This window comes from Macrobrachium nipponense, chromosome 27 (genome assembly GCF_015104395.2).
Source record: "Macrobrachium nipponense isolate FS-2020 chromosome 27, ASM1510439v2, whole genome shotgun sequence".
In the NCBI taxonomy this organism is placed as follows: Eukaryota; Metazoa; Arthropoda; class Malacostraca; order Decapoda; family Palaemonidae; genus Macrobrachium; species Macrobrachium nipponense.
Genome location: NC_087216.1, coordinates 2,684,948 through 2,705,498, shown reverse-complemented (window position 1 = coordinate 2,705,498; position 20,551 = coordinate 2,684,948). Strand labels below are relative to the sequence as shown.

Below are 20,551 nucleotides of genomic sequence, written 5' to 3'. Positions count from 1 at the left end.
AAGTTCTATCAAAATAATGTTTAATTGTTTTCTCTACAACTAATTTTAAAGCAGTTAGAATGGTTGAATATCTAATGGCATCATTAATTTTCATCGTAGAAGAGAAGTAAGAGAATATTTGGAATTCTGGTGAAAAGTTCTAACGGAATAATGCTTTTTTTTCTACGAATAATAATAAGTTAGCATGACCGGATATCCGGATCAAAATGTATTCCGGCTAAAAACCATCCCATACAAAATCTACAAAAAAGGCCCGACTTTGGATCAGTTTGGTCCAGTAGTTTCGCCATCTATAGCGAACATACACACATAAATACATACATACATAGTGCGACCGTCAGCTTCATATATAACATATATCGCCAATGAGTCGCTTTCCATATATCATCCGGTCCTACAAAAACCAAAATGGAAGACAATGACACAGTCATCGCTTGACAGTTGAATCAAGAATCCCAGTGCTGATAACATCAACATCAGCAACACCAGAAGCCCAACAGATCGCTCATCAACAGCACATTACCTACCCATACACTAACTACACATTCCATCTCTATCTTCTACATACGCTGGCTCTTCCTGGATATTAACATACATCTGCTTGAGCGCTTCTTTGCCATCTAGTCTGCATTTACTTCGTTTCCCAATCCCTCCTTAGAAAAATTCTGAGTTAAAATAAAGTTTCACCCTTGTACATTTCTCTTTTACCTCCACAGAACCAAATCACCTCAAAAGACTTCGATTCTTCTTCCCGCCTAAGCTATCCTTGTTACCTCCTGTTCACGGATGCTCTGTCTTTCTCACAATTTCAACATTTATCACACATTCTACAAACAACAAACATAAAATCATCTGCACGGCTTCCACATTTCTCGTGTTTGCACTCGACCATAAATCATTACAACTACTCCCAGATATTCATATAAGCCAACCACTTCCTTTCCTACACTCTCCATACTAGCAACATCTTGGTTTCCATTCAATCACTTCAAAACTCAAGTTTCAACTTTTGCATTTTGTAAACACTTTCGATTTCCCACGACTCTGCACACCACTTACTACGACACTGCCTGCAATTCCTAAATCACCCAACTCTCCATTGTTAACCCTATTTAGTATCCTTAAAACTTGTCTCTATATCACCAACGATCTATCTCCTACATTCCATTCATCCTTCAATGCATTAAAATATTACCATTCATGAAGATGTAACACACCTGCTCACGCCCACTTCTTCACTATACCACTCCTCTCTGTTAAGACAAGGTTTGATCACATCAAATAAATTCAATCTTTCATGCTAAATTTTCCTCGTACAACTGTATCATAGTACAGTTGACCCACGCACATTCACCGTCGAGTCTCTAATCTTCTTTTTCCAAGGTTATCTACCCTATTTTCTAAAACGCTACATTCCAGAATCCAGAATATACGATATTTTCACCAACAATTCCCACATTCACCATTATCTCTGCTGCTGGCACATTGAACAATGAAGGTTCTAACTCATCCCACTGAAACCATTCCTTTACCAATACATTACTTACACACCCTAGTCACCCATTCAAGCAGACTCCTCACCCAACTATGCATCACATTTATAACTTCATCAGCTCCAAGCACCTTTTCATCCCTTATCTTTTAATTGTCGTTCTTTCATCCTAAAATATCTATTTCCTATATGATTTCCCAAGCTTAAATAAACTCTTGATTCACACAGCTCAACCTCCTCTCTTCTGTTCTATACATTCAATAACTCTTCAAAATACTCTTCCAGCATCACAGTCACAGGGAAAAGGTGAAAGGTGATTTTAGATGTGAATATATTGAATATATGCATATATATGTATATGTATATATATACATATATATGTATATGTATATATATATATATATATATATATATATATATATATATATATATATAAAGCTACTTTAAGGAAATATATCAGTCAAAATAAAAGTACATTGTTCCCCTACCCTACTAGAAGGACACACACACACACACTATATATATTACTTATATATATATATATATATATATATGATATATAGATATATATATATATATATAGATATATATATATAGATATATATATATATATATGTATATATACATATATTATATATATATATATTATATATATATATATATATATATCATATACATATATATATATATATATATAATATATATATATATATTATATATATATATATATATATATATATATATATATAAAGAGTGCGTGTGTGTAATCGTATATCGGCACATCCCAGTCAGAAGTCTCTCTCACGCCTAAATGCCTCCTGTTACTATCACAGGTTATGGTAGTCAAAGCATATGTAAACTATACCTATAAATTACGAAGTACAAGCCGTAGGTCTGTCATTATGATTTTTCCATCCTGTGGCAGAGTGGCTCACAATCGACAAGATGTCGAGAGTAACGTTTTTTAAAAACGACTCCGGCGACACTCGGACTTCCTGTAATTACACATGCAAGCCCGGCGAGTGATAGGAGGGTTTGCGAGGGTGACGCGCTCCGTAAAACACTACCTGCTGGACAAAAACAAGATGGATTCGTTCCTTTGAGGCTTTGATTTACGGCTTCCGAACAAAGGATGCAAAGCACTTGACAAAAAGCCCCGGTAATCCATTCCATGTATTTCTATTCTTGTTGGAGTTAATTGCCTTCTTATACGCTCGTCTTGAAAGCCATTAGGTTGTCTTAATGGTACGTATTCAAAAGGAGACTCTCCATTTGTTATTTATGCCGGCAGTTATTCCTCCTCCTCCTAGAGGCGGGATGCGACAACTTCCACCTTCGTGAGCAACACGAATGAGGTATGCAAATACGGATGTGTACTACACTGCTAGGAGATTTTGACCTCATGTAGAATCATACATAAAACACAACACAAAGAGCCTCTGTGAAATTCTCCCATTCGTGCGTTGTCTCTGCTTTCACTTTCACAAATATCCACTTATCTCCAGCCTCCCGTCTCATCCTCAAATAGAAGGTTTGTAATTTCCTTCAAGATATTTCTCCCTCTATCTTACCATTGGACTATTAATACTCTTAAACCTCTAATTTAAAATAACGAAATCTTTTGGATAGTTTGACTGACATACAATGATTTCTTTTGTATAGCAACGCACATCGTACTAAGGTTATTCCAAATGTTGTTTATCTACCCATAGTTTAATTTGCTTTTCTGTCTTTCAACAATTCCACCTCAAGAAAGGCTGTACTGGCTGGGTTTATTCATGAATACCTAAAAGGCAAATCCTAATTACTACCTTTCCTTTGCTCAGTTCATATTATTTCTTTACTTCATCTGGAGTCCCGTCTTTGTAGGTATATGATATGGTGTCTAATAACCCTTCGTAAGCCAGTTGACAACGTGTAACCAGAAACGCCATGTGAGGAACTGAAAGATCCAACTTGACTGGTGGATTTCTGCTGTATACTCAGAGTTACACATTTTGAATTTTGTACATATGTTAACTGAAAATCAAAAATGTTTTCGAGTCAAACTGACCCTACATGGAGTATGAATGATTCATGGTCATTATTGTCCAATAAATCACTGCAAGTGTCATTACCACCATCAAAAATCCTTACATCTTCATTTCACCCCTCCCCACCGTAGAATATGTTATCAGACAGTAACATGGTCGATATTACTTGGAATCTGAGAACCAAAATCGCTAAACTAAATGTTAGACGAAGTATCAAACGGCCCATATGATGTTTACTATCTTCAAACTTATTTTTTTCATATACTCTATGCGCCTTACTGGCTAAACGAAATACCATGAAAATGTTTTGTGAATATTCTTTCAACTTTAGATCCTTACTCCAATCTAAATCTTCTTTTCCATCTCTCACCACGTTTGTGAGACGGGCAAACAGCTAAGGTGAAACACACTTCCTTGTAATTCCACTATTTACTGCTAATTCACATAACAAAACTCCATCAGCATATACTTTGCATCCGCTGCTTTCAAGAACAATTTCAGTTACTTAACGGGAATACCACTGCATTGTAAGACTTTCCATGGACATTATAAAATGCTTCTTAATAGAAGCCATCTGAAGGGGATTTCTAAATTCCATACACTTAAGGCATTTCACAATATGCCTTAACACAAATGATAGATCTGGGCAACTACTGCCTTCTCCAAAACTAATCTCCTTATTTGGTCTATTTAGTATGAGTATACTGAATATTTTTTCATAAATAAAAAAGTGATAAGTCCAATACCTTTATAGTTACCACATTCAGCCAGGTCACATTTCTATGTTATCTCTACTAGGACTTCCAAATTCCAATATTCAAGCTTTTCTTCCTCATTCCAAACTCTACAAAACAATCTAGTTAGTCGGCAAGGTGTCATTTTCAGCTAAAATCATCTGTGCGGTGTTCCACCAAAGTCAGGTGCTTTTCATTGAAGTTTGTCTCTTACCGATTCAACTTTTATAAACCGTGAATTCTTCAACTTCTAGTATTATCAAATATTTCCCGATATTTCACGAAAATACTCTGTTCAGTGTTGTCGGTCTTTTGAAGTTATTTGATGACTTTAGACAAATATGTATGTCCTAGGAATTTCGTCTTAATATAATATATATATGAGTTAATATCATAACTATATAATATATATACTATAACTATATACAATATTATATATATACATATAATAGTTAAATGTACGCCATTCGGAGTATATTTAATACATCTACTAGACATGCCAAAAAGAAGGGCTTCTGAAAGAATTCATAAAGAACACTACACAAAAAGAAGAGAGGTTATAGCAGGATAATTGAGATATGACCAGAAAGTATACTTTACTCTTCTAGGATTAGTTTCTAGATATCCTCAATATTCAACCAAAAGACATGTCACTTCCAGGCTTAATCACAAGGTCATGTACTTTTAACATTCTAATCTCTCATTTTATTCACCAATCACATAATCTTAATGTAAGGTGTTATTGCAGCTAATATATCAAAGTTTACACACTTCCCATCTACCAAACTGATCCTAGACTAAAATAGTGACCACCTTAAACTCTCTCTCAAAAGCAAGGCAAACGCCTAGTTAATAATAGCAGCTTACCTAAAAAATAAGTTATTCTAAGTGTGAAAAACCAGACCTTCGTGCGAAAAATGAAGAGACCTGTTTTTGTGGCCTTTGATTTAAATAATTTGCTTCCCGTCTTACGTTCAGCTTTTTTTTTTGCATTCGGCTACTGCTCAGCGACCCAAGAGGAGGAGGAACTGCCATACTTGTACATTACCTGTTTGCCAGTGTTTAATGATCTTAAGAAAAACGCATTTAACCATCTAACTCAAGCCGTGTAAAGCAGGCAGTGTTCATTCCACAAGTGTACCTGTCAAAGATCTACTGGATCATCGTTTCCCTAAGGTCCTACCCTGAGTGGAGTTTATTCCTCTCTGGAAGAGGCTCTTGTAGCAGCCATCACACGGCCGTGACTAAGATTTTTATTGTGTTATACAATACCTTTATCAAACCTAAACCAGCACACAAAAAAAAAAAAAAAAACATATTCGTAAAAAGTTAGGAATTCCAAAAAACAGATCAATGCCGATATTACCTTCGCAAATAGTCATTAATGACTTGGGGTCTCCTATGCATCAAGCAAAAAATTTGTATTAGAATGTTGCACTAAGCCTCCAGTTTCCCCTTTCACTTTGAACTTTTCGTTGGCGGTAACATAATTTCAAAACACATTATTTAATATGACCAATTCCACAATACAAGCTTTTTTTTTGTATTGATTTCCTAATCTTGTTCAATGCATTGGTACAGTACAGGAAATACCGGAAAATAACCATGAACTATATCATCAGTTATTATGTCAATAATGTATCCATATTCAAACTTTTTCATGAAAGCCTCCCGTAAGTCTTCGAGCATCAAATTCATAAACACTGTAGAAAACTGCACAAAACCCCGATATTTTGTACATTTTAACTATCACCGTTTCTTGCCAATCATCTCGGTGCGGTATAGTCACTTGAAATGCTTCGAGTGCGCTTGTAACCCAGTTGTTTATACTACCAAAATTCAAAAATACGCATCAGTGGCGTGGTTGGTATGGTGCTTGTGTCCCACCTCGGTGGTCGCAGGTTCGATTCTCGGCCATTCCATTGAGGAGTGAGAGATGTGTATTTCTGGTGATAGAAGTTCACTCTCGACGTGGTTCGGAAGTCACGTAAAGCCGTTGGTCCCGTTGCTAAATAACCACTGGTTCCATGCAACGTAAAAGCACCATACAAACAAACTAACAAACAAACTACAATTCAAAACGTGACGTCACGCGTCATTGTGCATGTTTGCTTACAAGTACACAAGTACCGAACTAAGAGAATTCTGTTCTGTTTTACACGCGTACATTAAAACTTGGAGGTCTAATTAATTGTATTGATTGCCTGTTCATAAAAATGGTTCATTTCCAAAAATGAAATAGATGTAGTTCTTCATAATTTGGCTGAAATTGTTCAGTACAAAATGTTTAATATCAGTAATCTAATAATGTATAAAAATATACTGAGTATTATCTACTACTATGTATTACATTAATATAATCCACAGACTACCGCTCCTGGCAAACGCATACCATTACTAATGTTTATTCGAAACTCTATCATTATTGTAAAAATAAAGTCATGCAATTCCTCAAGAACGCCAATAACATTCAAAATTATTCTTCCTACCGACAATTGTTCCTACCACTATAAAATTACTACATTCCCACTACACAAGTTTAGTTCCTACAATCTTTAGAAACTATCAACATTTCTACTTTAACAGTTTCTAATGAATGTATATAAATTCGTTTATTTTAACAAATATTACTTCGCGCATTACCTTTAAATAAATAAAGCTGGTATTTAATTCATCACGTTGGAGAAAAAATGAATACTTTATATTTTGTTATAAAAAAATCGTTATATTGTTTACCGCATATTTTTTTATACTAGAATAATATTACATTTGTATTTTCCTGTATAGTTATTTAGACGTCTTGCTCCTATTCGTTTTTTTTTTCTTGGGTGAAGTCAAACCATCGCGCGCTTTACCGCGAAGCGTCGCAGCAATGAAAAGAACTTTCGAAGGCGTGGGCTATCAAATAAGGCATGAATAAGGACCGTAAGAGAAAAACTGCTCACAACAACTGGCAAGTAATCTCTTGTAAATTACTAGCTTTCAGAAGGTTATTTCTTTTACGGGCGGGGTAGTAGGCAATAAAATTCGTAAGAGTAAATAAACACAAATGACGCCACGCTATTGTTTTACCAAAAGATAAGGCTACCATACAGGAGAGTTACTCGTAGCATCTATGTGAATACCTATAGTATTAGGAAGCAATTGACTGGTCCTTAAAGTGTTGTTTACATGAGTTGAAAACCTGGGCTTGATGTCATTCATTTTTAGGAAACAGAACCTGATAAAACTACAGAGCCAGTCTTGGCTTCTCCCCTCACACAAGTACAGTGGTTCAGTTAACAATTACACCTTATTTATAAACAAGGTGCTGTGTACCGTGCAAATAAAAATACTTTGAGAGAAGCTACCGTCGGACGATAGTAAGGAACAAGGGAACGTAACGACCATAAGAACGAGGTGAAAACGATTCCACTCGAGAAAGTTTTTGTATGGTCACGTGCATCCCGAACATACATCTTCACTTTCCGTACTTCGAAACAAGCTACGTTCAATTGACAACTTGAAGCAAACTACAGAATGAAAAATGGTGTAAGAGGTAACCTTTCAAAGCGAAGAAAACAAGAAACACAATTCACTCACCTGATACGAGAAATGTCGTTTAAGAAACAGCTCGGCATTCGAGGAACTGTGTCTGACAAGGCTATTAGTCTTTGGAAAAGTTCTCAAAAGCGCATCAGTCCTGGAAAAATTCATAAAAATATTTATTGTCTCGCCTAAAAATAATTCTATTGTGATTCCAAACGATACTAAGTACTTTGGCAAGAAATGACAAGCAACATAAATATAGCAAAAGAAGTTGACCTACAAAAAGCTAGGCACACATGAAACTTTGAGTTACGTGATCATGTCTCTCTCCCTCTCTCTGCATTGCTTCTACAAGTACTAGCCCGCGCTGACACAAGGCCAGCTCAATCTAGCAACAACAACAACAACAACAACAACAACAAAAACAAATCATCCTACTCAGTCCTCCAAACTTAAATACAAAGGTTCGGTTGGAGACTTTTTATTCCTGACATCATAGCTTTGTTGCTCGACTGCTTGCGTTACTTTTGCTGTCTTCACTTAAGTATATATATACTCTATAAAGAGAGGAGAACTCTCCAAGAATTTAAAAAAATGTTGGTATATTATTTAATTAATTAATCCTTGAATGCCTATCGTTTCTTTCCTTATGCCCTCCTGCACATCTCAAATTAATTGAAAATTTTCTCATTTTTGCATAAGCATTTTCTATAATATACACGGAGGGGTTTCTACTTGTAACATTTTCAAAAATTGTTCACTACAGGTTCATAGTAAGGAGATCGGTTTAAAAAATTATTCAAGTTACATCTTATTCTCTCTTTCACAAACTGCTAACTCTCTAATAAGCTTGGGAACACTTGACTCAAAATGTGGTCTAAGTTTCATGCTGGAGCATATTTCATGCTGAAGCAGATGACATCTTTTCCTTCGATACTGAATATTTTTCTAAAAACTGGTATACATCAGATATAATAACAGCACAAACTTGAAGATTTGATTGCACATTCACAAACAATTTCCCACTGTTTCGTTGTCAATAATCATTCTTCCTTGTCAGAATTACCCACAGTAAAGAGAAGACGAAGTATCCAAAAATGATTTTGAATTTATATTCATATTCTTTAACACCACGTGTTATTACTCCCATTCCAAGTTCTGTTGCGAGTTTTTACTAGAATCAATTACCTAGGTACTCTTTCATCCTTTTATATTAGGTAATGTCATTATCCCCAGTAAACATCCTAATCCAGTTTTTGTATTGTCTAACCTTATCCAATCTCTCAGGTAGCATAAGCATATGTGTGCTTTAATTTTTACATCTTCTCAACAAAGATTTTACTATACATAAATTTGATCGTCATGATGAAAATAATTTCCATGCCCATTAGTGTACACTGACGTCATTAACATTCCCCATTCTCGAGATCTAAACTAATGATCGTGTCATCCGAATTTGTCAATCCTGGTTCTCGGACATTTCCTTATTACAGTTCCTGGATTATGCTTACACACTAACCATAATCCAGAAAGTTGACATACAACTTCAGGCCGGCAAAATAACAATGCTAATGATACAATGATGTAACACGTCATCGTTCTTCTAACGGCAGTCCTAATGATCTCAAGACTAGACAAGAACCGAATGTGCAAACCACTTCACAGATAAAACAGTAATTTGTGAAAATATTTAGCAGAGACATGTGTAAAACTCAAAAGTACAATGCAAAAACTAGAAGAAGCAACGTGATCACACCCTTCTTATTGGTATTTGGAAGGACACATTTTCGAGAAATTCGAACAACTAAAGTCTGAGATAAACTGAAGTGGAAGTTTTAGGTGAAAACAGGAAGGATAAAAAAGTAAAAATAAAAATGAAACTGAAAAGGCAGATTTAATGAAAATAAACTGTGAAACGAGAGAGATCCCAGAAACGGATTTGTTAGCAAGAATGAATGTGGCCCTCAAAACAAAGGCACCAAAGCGTGACAGAAAAAAGGAAAAAGGAAAAAGAATATACATACACACACACATGACCAGGAATAATAATGTAGCGAACGGCGTCCGAAGCGGGTATGAAACAAAAGACAATCAGCAACACCACCAACCAATTACACAAACAAAATACCTTACTGGAACAATGAGCAAAGTAAAGACGAAAAATACTGAGAATAAACAAGGAACTGACCAAGACGGAGAACAGTAGGCTGGAAAAAGAAGAAAAACGAATAGCAGTCGGGAAACTCAAGTCAAAACACAACCGAAGAAGTCTTGGAAGAGCAACTCAGGAGCGACTGGACCACCAAGAACGCCCTGGAGAGAGCTATAGGGACTCCGGGTCCCTAAAGACTGGGTCCCACTATTTCTCCGCTCTGTTGGGCCGCCCGCTGACAACCAACATTTGACTAAAGAAGACATAAATACCAGCCATTGAATACTAAGTGGATACGATTGGAATAAAGATTCGTTACGGTGGATCCTCTTGTATAATACATTATGTGGGGAGGAGCTATTTATCACTGCACGCTAATATTGTATAACAATAACATCGGCAGCTCAGAGAGGGTAGTGTCTGTTACTAACAATTTAACAACTTCTAGGTTAATTGAATATCACTTTCGAACAATTTCGGTACATTAAAATTAGCTAAGGTGAGTTATTAACCCCCCGTAGCATTAAAACGACTGATTTATTTTAGTTTCTCTTAACTTTGAAGATGATGCAGATAACAGAAATACGAGTAAACACAGCAAACAATGAATACTTTCATCTTTACATTAAACGAACAATATAAAATACCGCAACATACAACCTGTAGCCGAGAACCAAAGTTTTATCATAAAATTAATTTAATTTAAAAGTGCATAAAATAATGTAAAGAAGTATGTAAAAGTATATATCCTTATTGAAATGATTTAGGGGATAAAAGAATACCAAAAAAAAAAGAAAAAAAGGAAGAACAGAAAACAGTGACGACGTTCTCCATTGTTGCTGATCAGTCATGCGAAGCATGCAACAAATTAACAGGTGTCGGGTCACGTGAACCTCCCCGAGGCTCTTAGTTTTCCAAGCGCACTTCAACCGGTAAACTAATTAGAAACATTTGTAAATCGCTATCAAGCCTCTGGAAGGAGTCATTAGCACGCTAACGGACACTTCGGACTAACAGCTAATCAGATAACCAGGGTGGGTCACAGAGGAGACAAAACAGTTTCTACCGATTTTCAACAGCCAACGAGTTTATCGACACTTTGTCGCAAAAATAGCTCTAACAGACTTTCGGATAAAATTCATTTTCCCTGTAAAAAAAAAAAAAAAAAGGGGGGGTGGGTGGAGGGCTTCAGAAGAACGGAAAATAATGTTTCCTTCTAACGTCCCATGGACAATCTCTCCAGAATTAAATGTCAAACGAATCAAATGTTTCCGAAACGAAAAAGGAATTGACAGTCTGACTATGTAAAACACGCCAACGATTTCACAGTCACATACCCCGAGTCGAAGCCAAAAACTTTATGGTGTTGTTGACGAGAGATTAAACGGTAAAGGAGAGCAAATATATTCATACCCAAGAGTCCATGCCATGAAAGTGAAGTATGGTTTACGAGGCATTAACCTTTGAAATCTTCCAATATTTGGATCAAGTGCATAAGCACATGGATTTCAGACACCTCGTCTCTTTTGGTACGAGCCCACAAATCCACACCAGACATTTTAGTCTCTTCATTACCTTAGCATTTATACAAGGGCCCGTGCTGGTACAAGGTCAGCTTAATCTTTATCAACCAACCAGCCACTGATACCGGAAAGAGAGGGAAAAACTTAATTACTGGTTTCCTGAAAAATCCAACAAACCAAGCTGCTATGTAATACCTGTTAGGTAGTCGAATATGGCTGATGTAGCCAGGGTGGAAAAGTGAATTTGCCTGGCAACTTCATCATACAAAGAACTATTATAAATTAGAAAGAGGACTTTAATGCATTTCCATGTGTCTAGTAGGTAATTTTACATACATGGAGATTTCAAATAGCTGATTTACAAGTGGATCAGAGAAATGTGATTTTTTGGCTGAATCGTTCACTTAACACTTGTTATGAGTTATATATCACTTCTTAAGAAGAAAACTGATTGATTTGGAAAATTCCAATGGCGGCCACTTTTTCAAGATGGGCATAAAATTTTCTTATTGATTCAGCGCCAGTTATATTTTGGTTGGCTGATCCGGTTCCACTGTCTAAGCGCTGCTTAGTGTGGATTCCGCTTAGATGTTAATTCAACCAAGTTTAAACGAACAATTATCCACTAGAAAGTACATATGTCCTTCTGCTTTAAAAAGGGATGTAGGCTCAGTTCTCTTTGATGTTTGTATAGTGTAGCTATTCACCTAGCAAAATTTGCAGATAAAAATGGTAAATGTTCAATCATATGACCAAATTCGACTGTGATTTTAAAAATATAAGATTGGAAAAGAAGCAATTTCATTAGCTCTACTTCAGCTGAACATAATGTTGATATTAGATAACATCTGAGACATGGTGTACGAAATCAGTCCTACCCATTCTACAACTTTTGCAATAAAACAGTTTCATGAGTATAAGAAAGGATAAAATACTCATGGACAATAATCAAGACCATGAAATACCATTTCCCGAGTATGAGATGAGCATATTTGCCAAGACAAGAAAGAGAATTAATTGGCAGGCTTCATCATAACAGAACTGGCATATCCTTGACAGTACTAGAAACATCTTGCCACCTGGAAAAATATATTATAAATCAAATATAAGGAAGCTGTCAATTGTGGAACAGTTTTGAGGTGGGGCTGTTCACTACTTCTGCAGTAGATAACATGAATTATAAATCGACAGCCAATGCAACAAGTTCATCCCTCCTTGGTATAAGTATTTCAATGCTTCAGTACCCTAGCTCAGAAAAAGCAGTAGCACCTAACCCTAGATTATAGATTATGGACGGATATGCAAAAAGTACTGTGCTTCCAGGGTCATACACCAACATTTAATCAGCTAGAATCTAACGTACTTACTGCGGAAGTTATTCCTCAAGTGTCCACCAATTTGGAGGACAGGGCTATCCAATAGGGGCTATACAGTACATCTGCAGTAAAGACACATAAACTATAAACCAACAACCATCACAGCAAGTACATCCATGGTACAAGTATTTCAGTGTTTCAGCACTAGTCCAGAAAACAGAAGATTATGGAGAGGTTGGAAAAAGAATTCTAAGCTTCCTGAGTTGTACACCAACACTCCATCAGCTAGAATCTAATGTACTGACCATGAATGCTACATTTACTCCAAAAAAAGTATGATACATACGACAAAATTGTTTAATAAGGGGACCCACCTGATATACCATAAGAAGTCCTCATGCAATAAGCATGAAAAACAGATATACAGATAAAATTAATATTATATTATACCACAAGCAAATTCAAACTTTGGTAAAGTTAACTTGAGTAGAATATTCCAAGAGCTCTACATTAGCAAATATGAAGCGCAAAAATATTCCATCACTAATCGCCAACTACAACAGCCCTGGAATTCCTACAACTGGAATTCGAGGTTCACCACTGGAGTAAACCCTGTCTGGCTTTTTCTGCATCAGGGAGAGCTAACATTGCATAAGGCAAAAATTTATTACACCCAGTATCTTGGAACCAGGACATGAATATGTTAGTTACACAAAATGCTCTTCAAGAGCAATGACATACAGCAAATGACACCCGCAATGCTACAACGTGACCTCTATCAAAATATACTTATTTTTTCCACCATCCTATGGACTGTTCATATGCCGCTGATAGATACATGGACGATGTATTGTAATTTGAGGAAGGTACCATACATAAGCAAACTTTTAGACTTTCAAAAAATTACTTTAAACTCGTCATGGTATTTTGATTCAAAGACAATTCAAATCTGAACAATGCAAATTACAATAAATACGATACTTGACACAACAAAAAAGAAATATTAATTTTAACAACGAACGTATACCAACTCCATGTGTGTGTGTCTAGAGAGAGAGAGAGAGAGAGAGAGAGAGAGAGAGAGAGAGAGAGAGAGAGAGAGAGAGAGAGAATCAAGCTGAATTTATGACCGTATCTATGAACAATATCCTTACATCTCCTTTCCCTTCCCAAAACTGTAATAAGACGTGATGAGAAGTGAGGCATAACCTCTGAGCAAACTACGAACCGATGACCTTGTTAGTGGTTTTTTAGAGGGCTAATGATAGCCAAACTACAAAAGAGGAACAAGTAGTTTGCTGTGTCCGAACAAAGACCCGCTGCTTATCTGATGGTGGCGAAGCCCTTGACGGGAGAAAAAAATAAGGAGAGTATTGGAGTCCAAAATGAGGAGATGGAAGTTACAAAAATCTCAAAGAGAGAGAGAGAAGGAGCGAATTTTGCTGTTATTCTTGACATTTTTATCGCCGAATTTAGCTTTTAAGCAGAGAGCAGCCAGTCGCCAGACTTACAAGTTATGTCACCTGCTGTTAACAAATTGAACTGCAGATTCTGATAATAAAACAAAGCATCGAAACTATCTGCATATACTTCAAAGACAATGAAAGTGATGTAAGAATATTCACTAAGTAATATCAAAATTGCAATTTACATAGGCATCTGTGAACTTGAAGAAAATATGCGAATATACTAAAAGTAAAAGCATATATTTAATTTACAAAACACTAGCGGCAATTTAAAAAAAACACTTAACAAACAGGTTTAAAACTAAGTAACAGATTGACCGCAATTCACCAAAGACAACTGGCAATTTGAGGAAATATTCAAACAGATGAACACGAAATTTGGTATTCTTTTAAATATTACAGAGAGAGAGAGAGAGAGAGAGAGAGAGAGAGAGAGAGAGAGAGAGAGAGAGAGAGAGAGGAACGTTCAAAATGCTAAAATGAAAAACTTTCAAAAGCCAAAAAGGACACCAATGCACATAATGTCTTTAAAACTCCCAATCCTTTGGCACCAGAGGTATTCCTTCCCACCCCCGATGGAAATGATGTTTCCGTAAATGCAAAGCAGGATCTCACCTACATGATCAGTCATCCCTGAGTCACTCGAAACACGCTTTGGAAATAAATCTTAAGAACGGTTCTCGGAGTTTCACTTGACTTAAGGAGAGGAGGCTCTCTCTCTCTCTTTCTCTCTCTGAGATTACGTGGTTCTATGAACTCCTTTTTTCTCATAAAATTTTGGAATTTCCCTCTTCCCCTTGACATGTAACGGTTTAAAATTCACTTAAGGTTTCAGCGAGCCGTTTTGGGATGAGTTTACTAGGCCCTTGCCTTTCTCCATTCATGAAGCGATCTCCGTTTTTGAACAGCTAACAATACTGCTCAGGGCAACATGAGCACAATGGATTTTTGCAACCAGCAGGTACTGCTCGGGGCAACATGAGCACAATAAATTTTTAAGACCAATCAGTACTGCTCAGGGCAACATGAGCACAATAAATTTTTGCAACCAACCGGTACCACTCAGGCAATATGAGCACAATGGATTTTTGCAGTCAACTGATACTGCTCAGGGCAACATAAGCACAATGCATTTTTGCAACCAACTGATACTGCTCAGGGCAACATGAGCACAATGCATTTTTGCAACCAACTGATACTGCTCAGGGCAACATGAGCACAATGAATTTTTGCAACCAACCGGTACCACTCAGGCAATATGAGCACAATGGATTTTTGCAGCTAACTGATACTGCTCAGGGCAACATAGCGCAATGGATTTTTGCAACCAACCGCCACTGCTCAGGGCAACATGAGCACAATCGCTTTTTGCAACCAACCGTACTGCTCAGTGCAACATTAGCACATTGGATTTTTCAGGATTTTTACTAGTGGGAACAGTTTCGGGGATTTCTTTTGTGTCTACCTTTCTTCACTCTTAATAAATTAATGGAAACCATCCCGAGTGCTTCAAATTCAAGACGCGAATAAGCTTTACTGTTTGACTATTAGGTATGTATATGGGGAACTGATTACTTCCAGTCACTACTAATAAGTACGGTACAGCAAAAGCGAAAAAAACAGCTTTTTTAAGTAATGATGCTGAATATGGTACTATAACCATATTCAGGAAATAAAGTGTCTCGGTAAAACTGCTGATTACACACAATACAAACACACCACACACCTACACACACACACACACACCACACACACACACACACAGAGAGAGAGAGAGAGAGAGAGAGAGAGAGAGAGAGAGAGAGAGGTTACCAGCAACCTGTTTTATACCTTAAAATAAAGGTAGTTGAATTTTACATAAAGCAATGCAACAAATGCTTCCAATTACCAGTATATACAAGTAGTATAAAAAATGTAGGCCTAGACATAAGTAACGCTGACATAATTGTATAAACATTTTAACCTTCAACTGGACGTTTATGGCAAATGAAACGAAATCCTCAATGTAAAGCGATAAAAATAAACAAAACGATCAATAGCAAACGAATGCCTCATCATGGTTATATATACTGTGAGGTCAAAATCAGGCAGATGGTCAAACCATCAAATTTTGAGGTGATTTTAGTTACCTAGATGCATCGAGCAGGCCGTGCAATTATCGACAGTAATCCTAAACAACATTGTAAAAACATTAGCTAAATGCAAAATCTAGAAATACGAGATTAGGGTAAAAAAACAAATGGTCATCAAATTTTGTGGTGATTTTAGCTACCTAGATGCATCGTGCAGGCCGTGCAGTTATCGACAGTAATCCTAAACAACATTGTAAAAACATTAGCTAAATGCAAAATCTAGAAATACGAGATTAGGGTAAAAAACAAATGGTCATCAAATTTTGGCACGGTTTGTTCATGGTTCCTTTTCAAGATGTTTCTGTGTAGTTGTATGTATAAAGTAGTCTTCAAGATTGAAGTATTCATCACAGCATGCCAACTCAATATAGGCTAGTTACATAATATGGATACTAGATTAACAATGCGTGCCATTTAGTGAACGTGCTGTTGATCAAGATTTTACATAATCAGTGACAGTTTCTCTAACCTACAATTTCTCGTTTCCTACGTAAACAATGGAAAAATAACTGTAATTTGAACACTGCGGAGTTACAAGATCTTGTGTCTCCGTTGCTTCCTAAGGTGTGCAACTAAATTCTTGAAGCCAACAGTACCTTCATGATATTCAAGAAAATAAGCTAACTGCAAAACCACCAAGGAAAAGTCATAAAGATTTTGACATGGTTGAAATACTCTCACCGAGAATTGTCCCAGTATGAAGCTCAATAAAGGTTTTTCGTTAAATAAGAGTTTTTCCTTTAAAAACAATGAGATATACGACTGAACAAACAGATGGAGAGTGGGTATTGCCAAAGCTATATGCCCAGGGTAAGGTGACCAGATTTCGGAGACAGTCTATGGACATTTTCGGTTCATGCAGAGGCGTAAAAACTTCCAAAACATGACGTGTTTTTGTAACTGAAAAACTAAAACTGGGACACTGCCCTTACCATTAATAAAGCCGCACTCAAAAGTTTCTCTCACCCTATTTATCCTAAATTGCAAGGGAAATTAATAAAAATTCAATTAATAACAATGAGCTTTTTTTTTTTTCTGCTCAAAGTAACTGAGATCACGAACCATAAAATCAGTTGCAAAAAATAGGTAGTACATTTCAACCACACACTTCACCCAAACTAAGGCCTCCTTATTCCTAGGATTCTAAAATAGTAAAAACTTTACCAAAAAACCAAACTCATTAAGAGGACTATTAACCAAGTTTCTTTCCTACCCATAATATCCTTCCTCTCAACCATAACTTTGTGCTAATCTGAACGGGTCTACAAGGCTGCCGTTAATAAGTGGTATCCCAATATTTAAGGTTATTTACGCTTTTTCAGGGCCCTACAAACCTTCTTGAATTTCTTATATTGAATCTAAATCAAGGTAGGATATAATCAATAATTGAACAGCATTAAAATTATATCTACGGGCGAAACACCGCTGGATAGCAGATAATGGTGCTGGCTGGTTGCAGCCGGGAAGGAACCAGGGACGTGCAGGTCACTAAACACGGGGACTGTCCCCGCAAACCAGGGACCTCTGGTCACCCTAGCCCAGGAGTTTATACTGAGTATGGTATAAAAAAAGGGAAACGAACGCAAAGTAAATTTCGTAGTACAAAATCCTATGTTAACCTGTCATTTCTACTTTACAATTAGCCCTAGGCCTAGGCTTTTGCACCAGACTCCAGGCTGTAACTTACCTATTTACTCGCGGAGTCTAGCAGGGACAATGACCTAATGCTTGTATGGCGTATTTATGAATTAGACAAGCAGCTACCACAATAAAAATTATATTTATGTCCCAAATATGATTAGCACTAGCACTATCACAAAATAGACTTCTCCGTCCTGTCGACTACTTTTCCCGGGCCAGGAACAGTAACTTCGAAGTTCCGAGTTGCGACCTTCTGAGGCATCACATCATGATTCAGCCCGCCAAGTTACAAAAATAGTGTTTCGTCAAGTCTCATCAATAAAAAATATCACTTTCCTAACCTTTGTGCAGAATAACTGTAAATAAACTTTCGGTTATTAATATTGAATTTAAATAGAAGATAAAATATGTTTAAATGGCTGTCCTGCCCTTTCAGTCTATTTGCTATGATACCATAAACTTTCATTTGAATACAAAAACATTACCCAAAGCTGTTGCAACTTGCAACGACAAAGCCTGATAAAATGCCGAATCGCAGTGTCAAGAATATTGCCACCTTTATTTTCAAGGCTGTTCTAATGTATTCTTTGACAATACTGTATCGGTGACTTTTTTTTAAATACTGGTTAGTATTTCTAAACGATTTGGGTAATATAAGAATGATTTTCACGTTAAAGGGGTTATCAAAATTCAAGAGCATTATCACACCCATTAGACTGTGGTGGCACACACATATACTAGGTTAAGATATAAGATTTCTCGTAATCGTCGCGGGCATTGTATTTCTTGAAAATTAACCAGTGTTTATCGTTGGTTAGTGTTTATGTCCATAATAATCAAGATGAGGTTCAGATGGCAGCTTAAACGATACTGGTAAGTTTTATGGAAATGTCAAATAGCCTAGGTATCTGTAAAACGAAAGACTGCTACTTCGAACCACAGATTAGGTAATTGTCAGTTTACGTGCAAAATTGTCGTTGAGGTTATTAACAGCCCCTTGAGAATGAACGTAAAAACATAGACAAAAGTCGGTAAATATCATAAACACGAACAAAAACATAAACAAACAAAAACAGAAGCAGAAGGTGGCAAAAAGGTTATGGTTTAGATATTAGGCTAGGTTGTAGTATCAACCGTAAGGCCATCGTTGTTGGGCTTTTATAGTCAGTCCGTAGGAAATGGAAAGTTATTACGTTGTCGTTGTTACAAACCTGTTTAGTAAATGAGTAGTCTAACAACAAATGGGGAACCCTGTTTGCATATTAATTAAACCAATGAGCCTAGTGCCTATTTCAACCACTGGTTTCTGAAATTGGAGTTTGGCCCACTGTGCTCAGTGGGCTTTAGCATAAAGTTTGAAGTGGAGTACCATGACGTAGCTTAGCCTAACTTCACCTAACCTAACATAGGGCACCATGAAACCCCCCACCTTCCATGACCTAGGCCTAGGGTGCAATAAACCTAAGGGAAACACTAGGCTTATGTGTTTGCTTACCTTGGTTATTTTTGCCCTTTTTCTGCCTTCCTCTTTACCTAAACCTGCAAAAATCCTGCAAATTCAGTCTATCAGAAAATTTAACTTATTTTACATTTAGCCTATAGCTAATCCAGTACTTTCTAAGTGAGATGTGTGGTCAGAGCTTGCTTATATTCAAAGATTTGTAACCTGCATGCAGTACAAAGGTATTCTCACTAAGCAAGAACATTTATGTCTTGTGACAGCTTATACCTAACTTATTGTGATGTTTATTCCTAAATTATTCAGAAAGACATAGTAACGACATAATTCAACAAAGGCCAATGGTAAAAATACGCAGCTGAAGACCTAGAGTGATTAAGTAAATTCTTTGCTAGGCTTAATTGTGCATGTGCAGTGATTTTCCAAAGACATGCCACATTGATTTGAAGTGTTTGAAATGAAAAATGACTCAAAGATGTGGAGGGCATATAAAAATTTTAACAACTACAAACCAAACCAAACATGCAAATTTGGTTTGTCATTAAATGAAATTTTCTTATGAAAATAAGACTAAAGTAAGCAGTGATTATGCTGTTTTTTCCTATTTTAGGCTAAAGGTAAACCATTACTCATTGATTGAACTATACATGGTTAATGGTTGGATGTAGGCCTAAATGTTACTGTTAAACCTGGTTTATCATTTTAAAACAGGCTTAGGTAATTCTAAGCCCACATTCCGCGGTACAGTAGACTATGACAGTTGACGTTTCCCTATGTTATCTTACCTGCTGAACAAGAATTTTATTCGGTCGACTGTAATTAAAGCGTAATTTACCTTTGAAAAATTTACCTTTGAAAACAGCATGAAGGTACAAGGGGTGCGATGTACCAATGTACAGAGTTCAAAGGTAAATAACAGATTAATTACAGTCGACCGGCAAAATATTACCTTAAACTCTTGTAAATTAAGCAAAATAACATAAATTAAATGTCAACTGCCTTAGTCTACTCTGACTGAACAATCTTCGAAGTTTGGTTCGGGGCCAAGAAACGTAAACAAACTGCCATATTTGAA

General features: G+C 36.5%; 1 long non-coding RNA gene across 2 annotated transcripts in view; it reads right to left on the bottom strand.

Annotated features, from left to right (window-relative positions):
* Window positions 1–18,242, bottom strand: part of LOC135200526 (uncharacterized) — a 206,034-nt gene extending 187,792 nt beyond the window's left edge. For both annotated transcript variants that reach the window (XR_010311295.1, XR_010311296.1), the window contains exons 1-2: window positions 18,064–18,242; window positions 7,842–7,941 (exon numbers count right to left, since the gene is read on the bottom strand). This is a non-coding gene — a long non-coding RNA (uncharacterized LOC135200526). The remainder of the gene's footprint in view (window positions 1–7,841; window positions 7,942–18,063) is intronic.
* Window positions 18,243–20,551: the final 2,309 nt, after the last annotated feature.